Here is an 11,362-nt window from a genome sequence, read left to right as displayed (position 1 = left end):
ATTTTTTCATTCACATAATTGCTTTAGTGAATTGGCCACTAAAACAATAAAGATTGTGAATAAACGACGCTATCAGTGCTTCATTCTTAACGAGTTCTCCCCCGAGTCTGTGTTTAATTTAAATGAGTCTTTTTGATGTTAAGGATTCCTCCCACTGAATGAACAAATACACACATTCATGCACATAACTGCATGTGCAAATGTTTCTCCAAAAACACAGAAATACAAATGGAAGCCAATTTGATAGCTGTCTGCCTTTGCTCGCAGCCATTTCAAATGTGTCCCTAGAGTACAGAAGGAAACTGAAACTGCTAGAGAACTGCTTTTTTTTTTACACCTTCTACATCAGCTTTAACCATGACTGCATTAGTAATTTAATCAGAACAACAAAATAAGCATACTAAACTGATTTTTCATCGTAAAGATGCACACAGCCAGCAAAGAAATATGTGGCATGATAAACAGAATTAAAAACCTTTCCACATTATGTTCTGACTGCACAACACATGGTCACCCACCAAAAACTGTCCGTGCGGGGACAGACTCTCGATTGAGCCAAAAAGAGACTTGGGACGAGATGACGGTCATTATGCAAGGAAGGTCTGGATCACAAAGTACCCAATCTTCCTCTTCAGATGGAAATGGGCAGTCATCACTGTATATTCACCTACACAGCAGTAAAAAAGACATGAGAGAGGGAAGAATGACTGATAAGAGCATATGGATCCAGATCATTTTATTACTTCTTGTGAATGTCTTACCAGTACTGGACGTGATGGATTCCTTGCCAACAGTCTGTCCCAGTCATACTGGTTAAGTCTAGATCCATCTGGAGCTACTTCCACTGATAAGGTGGCATTACGAGTCCAAACATACACACCTCTGTCAGAGTGTAAGCATCTACATACAGACACAATGTATTATAATAAAATCCAAAACATAGACGGATATTAATCTTTATGGGAATAAAATAAATGATTAGCATTTTTGCTTACAGCTACCAAATTTAAGCGGACAGGAATGGAAGTCCATTGGAAAGTCCTCAAGATGCATTGGGCATTCAGCTTGCACTGTCAACCTGCACAAATACACAAACATTATACAACAGTTACTCCTCAAAAGTTTTGTGTTCTTACAAGGGCTGTCAACTTAATTCATTAATATAGTACATTTAATTATAAAAGTCATAAGTTGTATAAAAAAATATTATTTTTTTTTAAAGATTTGTTTATTAACGTAAAAATAGAACATTATTTTGACTTCTAAAGCAAGATTTTTGTAATGTCTATTCAGTGATTTACTCATCTGCCTCTATAATGCCTTTCAGTTATTTTGATTTGGAGCCTTTTCTTAGCAAATATTGATATGTGACCCTGGACCACAAAACCAGAAATAAGGGTCTATTTTTCAAATAGATATATACCCCAAATATACCCCAGCGACTTAAGACTGGCTTTGTGGTCCAGGGTCACATATGTGATTAATTATGAATAGTTTGGTGAATTAATCATGTAAGTATCTAGTACAGGGGCACCTCATAGTGTACAGTAGAGTGCCGTTCTCCATAATCCACAGTAGTTTGTTAGGCATGGTCATGTTGTGAGCCACAGATTTCTTGCCATTGTAAAAAGAAAGTGTCTGGAGTCCAGATTTTACTGGCCATCAGGTTGTTGAGACGCAGGATGTTCATTGGCCCATTAAACTTCAGCCGCTCATCTATCCAGCGCTGACGGAAAAACACATCCACAGTATATTCCTGAGAACAGAGTGACATATCAGGGCCTTAGACATTCTTCAGTGCTGATGTGTGCATCAGACAACACTTGACACAGATAATGCATTTTCATTCAATGTGGGACCCCAAAGTCTAAATGCTGCTGTTAGTCTAATTCAATTAAATGTTTTATTAAAAAGTTGAGTTAATTTTTTTTTATCTATCAGTTATGCATTTAAATGATCAAAAAAGAAAGTACAGACATTTATAATGTGATTTCTATTTTTGAACTTTCTATTCCTCATAGAATCTTAAAAGTAATTGGTCAAAGCTTCCGCAAAAATATTAAGCTGTTTTCAATTTTGACAATAATAAGAAATATTTCCTGTGCGGCATATTAGAATGATTTTGGAAGCATCACATGAAAATAAAATAATGGCTGCTGAAAATGCAACATTGCCATCACAGGAATACATTACATTTGAATGTTTTTAAATACATTAAATATTTAAATATGAAAAAGAAAACAGTTATTTAAAATTGTAACAATATTTCACAATATTATTGTTTTTACTATATCTTTGATAAAATAAATACAGCCTTAGTGAGGAAAAGAAATCTTACTGACTCTAAACCTTTAAATAGTAGACTATATTTTAGGATTTAAATTTGATTTAAAATCTCAGATGTTCAATGTGGTGTCAGACTTTAGATGTCACTGTACATCTTTTAAAGGTTGCTAAAAGAAAAGTATTAAGAGTAAGATGGAATGGGATCCCTAAGCAAGTGTCAGCAACTTTTCAGTTCAATCAATATGTTCATTGCCTGTATATAATGTGTGTGTTTCATCTTCCTCTCTAAAGAGTGGTAAAGTGTCAGAAACGCTTCACATCACTGCATTATATCCCAGTCCCTCGGGCAGTGTGCTGTCATGTACAGACCCCCGGGGTGAAGGCGGGCATCCAGTTTCCATGGCAGCACAGAGACAGAAAAACAAGCCTAGTATGGGTCCATACTAAGTTAATTCCTGTACTATTATAAAACCTAAAACCTTCTTGAACAGACTTTGAGGAAAGCTTGCCTGCTCATTTGATACTCTTGCTAATGTCTTGCAACATTACCCTCCATTATGAAGGAGTCACGTAGAACTCCTCAAGCAAATAGACAATACTTGTCACTTTCCATTCTGTCATATCATAACCACACAGCCGGTTGTCTTTGCACTATAATGTTTAAAAGAACATGGTATTGTGGAACACTAAAACTAAAGACTCATCATCTGAAAACACATTTAGGAAATGAAGCGACATTTATGTGACATACACTAGATATATTACTAAAGATTTAGTGTGTCTGTGATCTTATCAGCATCGGTTAGTTTTTTTATAAAATCATTGTCAATTAATCAAACAATCCTGTTCTTTAGGTTGTTCTGATAGATAAATTCAGTTGTTGTATGTAAACTGTCTGGATTCAGTATATTAGCAGTATAATATAAAATATATAATGTCTTGGTTAAGTATCGTCAGTCACCAGATGCAGTTCCTGCATGCTCTTGGTTGGGACCAACCTTGTTCAGTCCCTGGCCTAAACACCTGAAGGACAGCCCAGAAGCAGTATAAGCTCTTGCACCAAGGGATAAGGTAACTTAGGTGCTCTGGACAGGAGTCTCGGATGGGCCCACCAGGTGGTGGTGTTTTCATGCAAATTGCACTGCAGTCGCTCGCTCCATCGGGTGACCCTGTATATCCCTTTGCTGGACCGCCTGTCAAGGGTGGTGAGAACGGAGGGACCAGTGCATCGTGTTATGGCAGAAAGGTGCCTTCCAAAGGTGAAAGGTGCTGATTTCATCAGCTCTTTGTGCACTTCCAGGAAGAAAGGAACTAGGGAGAAGTGTGGAGTGTCATGCTCGGTCTCCAAGAACTAACCAACCGAGAGAGCCAAGGACAGGGTGGAGGAGACCACTCAAGCCTGGCACTATTTGCTGCCCGGGTATGCACAGCTGCCATGAGCTGAAGACATAAACCAACCACAAATGGCGCTTCAGCATGGGCACAGCCCAAACACTGAATACAGTGATCGTGCCTGTCAGAGGGTGAGATGTACAAACCGTAACCAGAAGGACACGGATGGAAAGGCATGTTGTAAACACACACAAATCCACCAGTGAAGCTCTTTTAGAAAAATAGCTCTCAAAGACCACCATTAAAGCACCCAGGGGTACTCTCACTACACTTATCTGTGTATAAGCAAGTGAGAAACCACTCCTTGTGCCATAGATCCAATGACAAGGAGACTGCATGAAGTGCTGCATCTACAAAAGAGACGCTGCATCAGCTCTGAAGAACAAATGAGTAAGCAAATGCCACACTAGCCTATTTATACCCAGATATCCAGGAAGTGGCCAGCTCTGCAAATTTTGCTTGCTATTTGGCCTTTTCTCAATGATGTCAGTGTTGTTTGAGCTCCCAAGTGCGATTCCTAGTGTCAGAGCTTCGACACAATGTCGAATTGACCAACTGAAAGGGAACATCAATCATCTTAGCTGTCTGAGGTGTCATGTCCATTCAAAGTGAGGGGCACATGCCCCATCTGATTTCTGAGCCAAGTGGATTTTGAATGCAGCTTCCAAACGACAATATTTTCTATATTTAATACAATCACACCGGTGTGATTAGAACGTTCAGCACATCATATCATCAGCTGCTGAATGGCTGAGGGAACACAGATTTTATGACAATCACACACGATGCTGCTGAGCTTATGAATGCAATGACCAGTCAGAGGTGTTCAGATGAGTCATCGCTAGAATGCCGGGGTTTTCTTCACTTGCTCGCTGACTGAATACCTCTTTCATCATCTCGTCAGAAACGAAGTGCAAATGTGTGTATGAATCTGTTAGATATTAATTTCATAAGGTAAACAGCTTCAGTGATTTAATTTTTGTTTGTTGTTGCTGTTGTTGATGTTGAAATAAATTAATAATTTCATTAAGCAAGGGCACATTCAATTGATCAAATGTGAAAAGGGCAAAAGAAAAAAAGAAAAGAAAAACATGACAGAAATACCAAGTGTGATGATCTTTTTAACATAATACAGTCTTTATGAACAGATTTTCTTACTACAGAATAGTGAGTGTGTTCAGTGGGGTTTATGAAACACACCACTGTCCAGTAAAAGACAAAAATATTGAATTAATTAATGAAAAATCCCTTTTCTTCCATCTTTTTCTCTACCTAAATACTTAGAGGAGACTGTGTGAAGTGGGGAAAAAGTACTGAGAGAAGTTTTTAGCCAACAGCAGGTACCAAATGCTATGAATGGACAACAGATGTAAAACAAGGGTTGAGAGAGAGAGAGAATGTGGCATAGAAGGAGAAAAGGTGAGATAACCAACAGGAAAATATAAAATATTTTCTATAAATATTATTTGTCTCTCACTATACAGTACACAAATCATCCGATGTGAGAAGAGGAATGTCTTACCATGTCTGTATCTGATACTGGTCCAAAACTGGTCACATAGATATCAGTCTTCACCTCTGTTACTCGATCTATGTCACAGAGCAAAAGGAAACTCTAAATTACAACATTATCAACATTACTGTCTATAAGCCTACTCAATCTATAAGTCTAATGTGTTAAATTGTTCAATGAAACCTAACAATAATTCCTTGTGTAGATTAAAGTGCAATTACATTTGTGAAATTGCACCAAAATTTTGTGAGCCAAAAAAAAAAATTCCAAAATTGTCAATAGCATAGAAATGTATGAAGCACCGCAGTCAGTTTCAAACCAAGCAGCGTTCTGTCTGTCAACACTGTGAATGCATACGACCACCCTGAACATTATCGAAATCTGCATGGGGAAGTTTTTCACCCATGTGTGAAACTCCCAAAAGCACGGTTTCCTATTGGAATGACTTGATTTCATATGCAAAATTTTGCAGAGCACCGATTAATGTGACCTTTACCTTTAACTGGGAACAATAACATAAATTTCAGCCATTTCCTCACATAAAACTATTGCAGGCTTCGTTAGACTTTAAAGGGTCCATATGATGCTTTTTATATATCCTTGTTTTGTGTATTTGGTGTAACAGAATATGTTGACATGCTTAAATGTTCAAAAAACACATTCTTTTTCAAATACTGTACATTATTGGTCCTATGCCCCGCCTCTCGCAAACCATTTTCGACAAAGTCCCTCCTTCTGACAAGCTCAGTCTGCTCTGATTGGCCAACTGACCCAGTGCATTTTTTGATTGGCCGAACACCTCAAGCACTCGTTGGAAATGTAACGCCCCTTTCCATAATTGCAAGCTTCATCTTTCAAAATAAATGTACAGACAGTTAATAATGTCCTTAGTTTTACCATCTTGTATGTGTTTGCAGTACACAAGCCACGGACGGTTAAGACAGCTGAATCCACTGTGTGACCCTGTCTCTCTCTCTCTCTCTCTCTCTCACACACACACACACACACACACACTCACACACGATGTGTAAATCTCCACATTTAAATATATAATAACAAATATTTAAACTAATAACAAAACATACTTACTGCAGCTGATTCAGAAGCACCAGATTGTCGTAGCAAATTCAGAATTACCTCCTCTCATAAGTTCACGAAACGGTCGTCCATAAAATGCATTGCTGTACTGTTGTAAGTAATCCTTAAAGATTCCTAAATGCATCTACTTTCTGAAGGCCAGATAAAGTGCTTCTGCTTTCTCCTAGATACACACAGCATCTCCCTGACATGGCTGCTTCAACATTAACTGTGGTTACTGAAACCACGCCTTCTTTCTTTGCGTGAACATTTGGGCAGCATTACGCAAATATTTCCATGTGGGGGCGTGTTTGAAGGAGCCGTTTTAGAGGGGCATGGAAGAGTCTTAACTTTAATAAAGAAGATAGGTTTGGATTTGAGACTTTAGTCTTTGCAACTTTACAGATCTTCTTTATGTACCAAGAGCTTGTAACACTCCAAAGAGACAGGAAAAATATTAATTGCATCATATGATCCCTTTAAATAATATAGAGGAGTCATGTGTACTTTTATGATGGTGTTTTTTGAAGCTTGATAAATCAGCATCCACTTTCCTAGATGGAAAAAAAGCTCAGATATCCTTCCTGAGATCTCCTTTGTGTTTCACAGATGAAGGGAAAATAATTTGGGGCTCAGATGAGATAGAGGTGAAAAGAACAATTTCTTCATATCTGAGTGCACTATTACTTCAGCGTATCTTTAGTGGAACCATGGCAACACTCTTAGCTCGACCTCATGTCCACTGACTGTGTATGTTTTTGTGTGCTAGACTCCGTAAATCTCAAAAAGGAAATGTTTACAAGAAATCTATTTGCTTCATGGTGGGCGTTACTTTTATGTTGCCGAGCTCAGAGCTTACAAACAATAGCAAGGGCCACAATATATATTAACACTGACAGACTACACAGGCAGGGTTTCTTGATTGTTAAGTGGAATTGAGATTGTAGGATTTGTTTTCCTCTCCTTAAGTCAGGCGTGACATGAAAGTTCTCAGGTCATCAATACCTCGTTATAATTAGTTTATCAGAGGTAAAATCAGTTCAGAGTGACAATGCACATAAACAATGAGTCTCTTAAATGTTTTACATGTTTATTTTATTTTGTCCTGTGGTGCTATTTATGAAATTTCTAGAAAGAAAAACCCCAATCACAGTAATTTTGCTTATTAATACATAATTTACATCCCCCTAATTCCCAAATCACACACGTAGGTGTTCTTACCTCCAAGACCAGGTCTCAGCCTGTTGTCGTAGCCATCAAGCAGACGGTCCAAAATCCGTGTGAAGAGGGTAATGTTGTTTTTAAAGGCATCTGAGCCGGATACATCTGCCTCAGAACTACACAAGATACATTTGGCATCTTAAAAGTCTGTTACATACACATACTTACACAGAGCTGCATGCAGAGAAAGCTGTTTACATACATATATGTAATATTTACATACAAGTTAGCTATCTTTTTTTCTTTGTAGGAATTCTTCATTTTGTGACCATAAGTAGGTATGAAAAAAAAAGTTTAACTAAGCATACTGTCATACTTTAGTTGCAACTGACTAGCATTATAGCCACTTTCAAGGAAATTCTGTTTACTCAGCGAACCATATTTGCAGCGCCTACATGCAGCTATTTTTGGGAATCTAAGACCAAGTTCTATCTAAACAAAACAAAAAGGGGGAATCCTAAAATGTCAAAAACTGCTTGCAGAACTCTTCAATTACACAACAATTAAAAAATTAAATTACATATTTCAAATCAGCAACAAAATCTGAAATTAACTGCCCAATATATTTTGTTCCTTGCTCAAATAGCAATTAAAAGGCTTATTTTATCACACAGAAAATAATTCAATTAAAATAATGTTTAAAAAAATAATTGAATTCCACATTAAAACATCAGGGTTAGGGTAAGACACTACACAAGTGGTATCAGTGTTTTCACATGTGGTTTTTTATTCAAACTTCTGTCGATACAATTTTATTGACTCTTACATAAAAAATGTAAAGCTATTATTTTATATGTAAAGTTGTCTAATCACCATTATTGCAGTGGGACTACTGTACAATGCAGATAACTGTCTAGTTATTCATCATCACCAACATAATATTTATATGTCAATCACCTGGTAAAGACAGCAGATCATTTAGACTGTTTCTGGCTGACTTCTGCCCTTTGCTACTATATACGTATTTAAACAACAGGTAAGAGATGAGTTTATGTTCTGATTCAAGAGAATGGTCTGCCAAACTACCTGCTCCACTCAATCTAGACAAAGAAGTTTAATCACCTTTCTACTGGTAACCTTGCATGAGCATCATGTGAAAGTTACCATGTTTACAGGAGTTACTGGCAGTACGTTGTTATGAGAACAGAGTAAAGAACATGTTAATTAACGATTCTGTCACACATGTCATAAGATGTATGTACAGCCATGGTCAAATTTTTTCACTTTGCACTTTATCTGCAAAATGTTATTATTAATTGTAATTTTTAACAAAATAGGATGGATCATTCAAAATGCATGATGTTTTTTATTTAGCACTGGCCTGAATGAGATATTGTCCACAAATATATAGTCCACAAGATAAAATAATAGTTTAATTTATAAAAATGACCCTGCTCAAAAGTTTACATTCACTTGATTCTTAATACTGTGTTACCTGGATAACCCACAGCTGTTTTTTTTTCTTTTGATAGTTATTCATTAGTGCCTTGTTTGTCCTGAAGAGTTAAACTGACTGCTGTACTTCAGAAAAATCCTTCAGGTCCCACAAATTATTTGATATTCCAGCATCTTTTGATTATTTGAATCCTTTCCCACAATTACAGTATGATTTTGAGATACTTCTTTTCACACTGAGAACAACTGAGGGACTTACACGCAAATATAACAGAAGGCTCAAATGCTCACTGATGCTCCAGAAGGAAACACAATGTATTAAGAGCCAGGAATGTAAACTTTTGAACAGAATGGAGATGTGTACATTTTTCTTATTTTGCCTGTCCTTCAGAAGTTACAGAAGATACTTATATTTCCCAGAAGACAAAATACAGAATTCAATTCACCCTGATCTTCAAATTCAAAAAGTGTTCACCTCCTGGCTCTTAATGCATCTTCTGGAGCATCAGTGAGAGTTGTAGAGGTAATGAATAGTAATTTAGATTTTTGAAATCTATCTAGTAAAATGTTTGCTAGTATGTAACATTTTAAAAATATTTTGCAGTTTTTTTTGCTAGTAATTATATAAAATAGGGTAAGTAAATGATGCCAGAATTACTCAAAATTTTCCCGGTACATTTTATATCTTTAATGTAGGCTATTTTCAAATGGTGGCAATTATACTTTAATCCCCGGTTGTTGTTGTTGTTTTGTTTTTGTTTTTGAGAGAGAGAGAGAGAGAGAGAGAGACGTAAGGGATAACCATCCTATATTGCCCCGAGTTCGGCAGGTTACACAAATGCGCGCTTCCTTGAGAAAACAAAAGTTCGAAAAAGTATTTTTGTTTTGCTTACCATGCACGCCATAAAGTCAGCAGAAACAGGTAGATTAGATATCCATACGAATGACCCCATCGCTGTCTCATTGTTGATTTATTCCCTGCCGAAGAAGTTATTTCAGTCTTCAAGTTAGTCTTAAAAAAAATTTATATGAGAAAGAATCAAGGCAAAACTTCCAGTGACATATTTCTGCGTGTAGGCGTTTTGCGTTTGTGCACACGCATCTCCAGAGCGCGCACTACTGTCTGGAGCCAGACACTGAGCATTTGTGTTTCTAAAGTTTCACATATTAAAGCTGTTAAAATTATATACAACCATACTTACAATGATTTTACATTTTGTATGAGATCAATTAAAACTGTCCAATGAGAAGGAGATGTCTGAAACTATCGCTATCTCTTCATTTAATTTAATTAATAATAAAAAAAAATTGCCTTCGATTCACCAAAGCGCAGCTCCTCTGAAATAAAGAAATAAGAAAAGTTGCGCTCCTGAACCTCGTGCTTCTTGAAGTGTCTCATCCGTGGATTGATGGAAAGCCCCAGGGAGTATGCACGTGAGCACTGTTAGTAAGATATGCCTTCTTCTATGAATCTTCACAGAAACAATCCAGGGGCGACTCCTGCTTGCCAAGGCACACAATCCGTCTGTATATCCTGAGCTGCTCATCTGAGGGCTAAAGCATCAGGTAGCCGAAAGACTCAAGAGGGGACACCCACCGGGTCCCCCTCCTGCTCACTGGAGAGCGCACGGACATCGTGTTGTGTTAAATATAGTAATACAATATCCAAATTTGTCGCTTCTGTGGAAAATAAAAGAATTAGAAAAATGTCTCAGTATATATTTTGTCCATCCAAAGGAAGTCATTGGTCCCCAAAATGGTTGCCTGTATTTTTCCAAATAAGTTTTACTCAAACTTCAGCATCGTATTTCTTATGGATGTTCAAATGTTGGCTGTCTGTAAGCCCACCCAGGCTGCATTTGTTTGATTAAAAAATACAGAAATGTTGTGAAATATTATTACGTTTTAAAAATAATTGTTTTCTATTTTAATATATTTAAAAATATTCATGTGATGGCAAAGCTGAATTTTCAGCAGACATTACTCCAGTCTTCAGTGTCAGATCCTTCAGAAATCACTGGTGCTCAGGACACATTTTTACACATTATCAGTGTTGAAAACAGTTGTGCTGCTTAATATTTATTTATTTGTGGAAACCTGAAAATTCAGAATTCTTTGATGAAGAGAAGGTATTTGAAATAAAAATATTTATTAACATTATAAATGTGTTATAAACTAAGTATTTTTCTTTTTGTCAGTTTAATGTTTCCTTGCTGAACATTGGAAGTGTGAGGTTCACATCTCTATCATGTTCGATAATCCCCGTCAGTTACTTCACTTCTGAAGATAAGGTTCTTGTGCCCATCATGTAGGAAGGAACCATTAAAGCTTATATTTTTGACATTTGTTTACATTCTGACATAAAGTTTATGGCCAGGGATCCAGACAAGCTCTGCGAGGAGAATGTACAGGAAGCTAAAACACTGACAGGGAACATATAAGCAATATGTCAGGACCCAAGCGGCTAAAATGCATTTA

At 36.9% G+C, this 11,362-nt stretch overlaps 1 pseudogene; it reads right to left on the bottom strand.

Moving 5' to 3' along the window:
• LOC132110811 (gamma-aminobutyric acid receptor subunit alpha-2-like) lies at positions 1 to 9,939 on the bottom strand (annotated as a pseudogene).
• Between the last annotated feature and the right edge of the window lie 1,423 nt (positions 9,940 to 11,362).

Source organism: Carassius carassius, chromosome 30, assembly GCF_963082965.1.
Source record: "Carassius carassius chromosome 30, fCarCar2.1, whole genome shotgun sequence".
NCBI lineage: Eukaryota > Metazoa > Chordata > Actinopteri > Cypriniformes > Cyprinidae > Carassius > Carassius carassius.
This window is presented reverse-complemented; position numbering and strand designations above follow the sequence as displayed.